Source organism: Sciurus carolinensis, chromosome 11 (assembly GCF_902686445.1).
Source record: "Sciurus carolinensis chromosome 11, mSciCar1.2, whole genome shotgun sequence".
NCBI lineage: Eukaryota > Metazoa > Chordata > Mammalia > Rodentia > Sciuridae > Sciurus > Sciurus carolinensis.
Window position 1 is genome coordinate 29180932 of NC_062223.1, and position 4097 is coordinate 29185028.

General features: G+C 36.1%; 1 pseudogene; it reads right to left on the reverse strand.

Annotated features, from left to right (window-relative positions):
- Positions 1-2102: 2102 nt before the first annotated feature.
- Positions 2103-3090, reverse strand: LOC124959375 (olfactory receptor 4A16-like; annotated as a pseudogene).
- Between the last annotated feature and the right edge of the window lie 1007 nt (positions 3091-4097).

Here is a 4097-nt window from a genome sequence, read left to right on the forward strand (position 1 = left end):
GCATGAAATCAGTATCTCTAAGAGACATCTGCACTTCTATTTTCACTGCAGCATCATTCACTATAGAAAAGCTATGCAATCACACTAAGTGTTCATCAGTGGATGGATGGATGGATGGATGGATAAAGAGAAGGTGGTATATGCACAAGGGACTATTATTCAGCCATCAGAAAAGGAAATTCTTTCATGTATATTTACACGGATTACCATGCAGGACATTATGTTAGGTGAAATAAGTCAGGTTCACAAATACAAACATTTTGAATTCACATTTATGTGTGGAATCTAAAAGGCTAAACTCAGAAATAGCAGAAAGGTGGTTACCAGAGACTGGACTAAGGGATGCTGGTCAAGGGATAGATATTTTTAATCAAACTAGAGGGACAAGTTCAAGAGCCCTATTATGCAACACAGTGACCACAGTTAGTAAAAAAGTGTTATTGAAAATGCGTGAAAGAGTAGATCCTATGTCTTCTCACTACAAAAATGCTAATTATCTTAGGTAATGCATTAGCTTGGTTTCTGACTGAGCCACTCTATGAAGTGTACATAGTTTAAAACAATGCACTTTATATCATAAATATTTATAATTTTTGCCAACTTTCAAATGAATAAGATATCAAATAAAAACAAAAATGAGATTAAAAGTTCCCATCCATCAACGAAAGGATACTACTGTAGAAATATAAAACAAAAATGGAGATTCCACATTACAGACAATCAATACATAATTTTTACAAAGGACTCAGAAAGGGCTTCAACAATTTAAAAATAATGGAAAAAAAGTGGAAATTTAGCAAAAAACATACATACACACTTCATAGAAGATTAGAAAAAAAGTGGATGTTCTCCAAATGCGAGTATGTTGAGCTTCGGTAACATTTAGGGATTACAAACTAAAATCATAATGAGCTCACAGTCTTGAACCGAAACAATTCATATCAGCAGGTACTATTGGTGAGGATATAGAACAACGCAACTGTCATACACTGTTGGTGGAGGTGCAACTATTGACTGTGAAACACAATGCGTAAACATCCTTTTGTATATGAATTTCTTTGATTTAGAAAACTCCTACACAGCATACACGGTGATCCATATTGTAACGAAAGCAACTCTGTCTTCTTTGTGATCTTCCAAGATGGCTGCAGACTGAGGAAAAGTGGGTTTTTGCACAAAATTGTAAACAAAATTTCATTTATGTCATAACAAATTTATTTTTTACTTTTATTTATTTTTTATTATATTATTTTGACAGCATTATTTTTAATTTTTTTCATACATGTGTATAGAATAATAACATCTGTCTCAATCTACCATCCTTCCCATCCCAACCAAATTTAAACCTATATGTATTTAAGTTGAATACAAATTTTAAGGAACAGGATGCTATGCAAAGTGTTATTTCTTTAATAATATCTTCAACATCATGAAGAAGCTTCACCTGTTCTTCAAAGAGGGGTAAAATTGCACATGATTACTAGTGTAGACAGTAAGAATAATGTTTGCAACCTGTATTAGATCTTTTTCTAAAACAAGTACCTGCAAAAGAACTCAAATCTGTTTTCATCACTGACATCCCCACTGACAAAGTCTTCACTACTAATGTCTTGAACAAAAACAATTTGTCATCCAAATATCATAAACTAAAAATTCATAGACATTGACTCCAACAGAAAATTAATCTTAAAACAAAATATATATATATAGCTACAGAACTGTAGCTAATATATTAATGAATATTCATTAATATATTAGCTAATAGATTAATGAATATTAATATTTAAGACAATATTTTGGCTCCAGAAGTTTATCTGGAATTTCTTTCTGAATAATTTGGATTATACCAGATTTTTGAATTTTAATAGGCACTTTATTTAAAGTCTCATTTCAAGATAAATTGAAGAATGAATTTTTAAGTTTAGCTTCATTTTGTTTTTGCTTAGAACAAACACCCATACCTTTTATTCATCAGCTCTAATTCTTTTCCAATTTGATCCTACACTCAAAAGATAATTTATTCTACTCTTTGATGATTATGAGTAAAGAGAAGCATCCCTGGAGACTACATTGACTTGACCCACACCAATATTTGTTAGAACTTACCACGCATTTCTTGTTTTAGAATTAGTACCCAAAGGATTCAACGTGGGAGATCCATTCTTATTTTACCTGTAGTTAACTTTTTATACCAGAGTTTTTTCATAGTGTTTTTCATCTCTGCATTTCTGAGCTGTATATTAAAGAATTCATCATGGGAGTGATAACTGTGAAAAACACACTTATGGGTTTATCAATAGGAAAGGTAGAAACAGGTTTGACATAAATGAAAATACAGGGAACAAAAAAGAGGACAACCACCATGATGTGGGAGCTACAGGTAGATAGGGCTTTGCGCCTCCCTTCCAGGCTATAGGATTTAAGGGAGTTTAGGATGAACCCATAGGAGATCAGGAGAAGGATAAAAATGACCATACAGATTGCTCCACCATTGGCAACCACAGTGAGGCCTATAAAGTAGGTGTCAGTGCATGCAAGTTCCAGTAATGGGTTCATGTCACAGATAAAGTGGTCGATGACATTGGGACCACAGAAGGCGAGTTTGTACACAAACGCAAGCTGAAACACGGAGTGTATGAAACTTTCCACTCAGGCCACCACCAACAGGGGGATGCAAACCCGCCTATTCATAATGCTCAAGTAGTGCAATGGCTTAGAGATGGCCACATAATGATCATAGGCCATCACCACCAGAAGGAAGACCTCAGCACCCCCAAATAGGTGATCTGTGAATAGCTGGTCCATGCATGCTGGGAAGGAAATTGTCTTTTTATGATAGAGTAAGTCTATAATCATCTTGGATGAGATGGCACTAGAATAAAGAGCATCCATGAGTGACAGATAGGCAAGAAAGATGTACGTGGGGGAGTCCAAGGAGGGGCTGCCAATGACAGTCACCATAACGAGCAGATTGCCCACCATCGTCACAATGTAGATGAGTAAAAACATGACAAATAATGCCTTTTGTCCATCAGGATCCTGGGTGAAGCCCAGGAGAACAAATTCCATGACATTGCTCTTCAGTCCCATTTACTCTCCCATGAGGCTTGTTTCATAGGTGAGAGCTCAGAGAACAGCACCTGCCATGGAACTGAACAGGACGTGAATCCCCTCTGTCATGGAGCATACCTTCATCTTTCTGTCTTCTGCTGTGGTGAACACACTGTGAACATTCAGTAAACACCTGTTCAGATCCTCTTCCAAGGAGCCCAGTAGACCTTCCCTTGACAATTTTATTTCCCTTTGGATGATTTTGATGGACTTACAATAAGAGGTTCTATTTTAGGATCTCAGTGGGTCTCTGTGGAGAAGGGTAGACAAAGGCCCCACTGTCATTCATACATTTAATATCGTCTTTCAATCATCTTTCTTCTTGGCACAGAAGTCAGCAATCATGAACAGGAAAAGAGTTTCTGCTTTCAAGATTCCTATTCGATAATGGTGGCATAAACCCTAAACATACAAAGTATTGTAGAGTCAGTCCTTTGAGTTAGTTGTATTTATGCGGAAAACTTTACAAGATAATCTGTGTAGTACCAAAAATATCACCTCTTCTGGACAATCTAGCTCAATACTCTGAAAGTGCACTACTAGACATCCACTGCGCATGTCTTAATGATATTCAGTCTTCATACACCTCTCATTAAATTTGAAAACTGTACCTGAACTGTATCAAATAACTGCAAAAATGATAATGCACATTTCCCCCTGTACCAATTACTTCATGGGGCCCTGAATGTCAACATTTTCAGGAGCTATAATTCTATCAATTGTATTCTTGCCTCTGCCACATTCTTTACACATTTACTTACACTATCCTGATTTTCAACAAATATTTTTAATTTTAATGAACTGATCCTACAGTGTCACCATCACCACCTACTGCATCAGCTATTAGTACATTATTTTCAGAACTCTTGGGGTGAGCTGGGTGGTAAGGAAGGAAGAAAAGGGAACCTGAAAAGTGAAAGAACAGGGTAACAAGGCTTTCTAGCTAATGTTTCTTAGTACAGAGAGTGCTTACAAACAGAACTGCA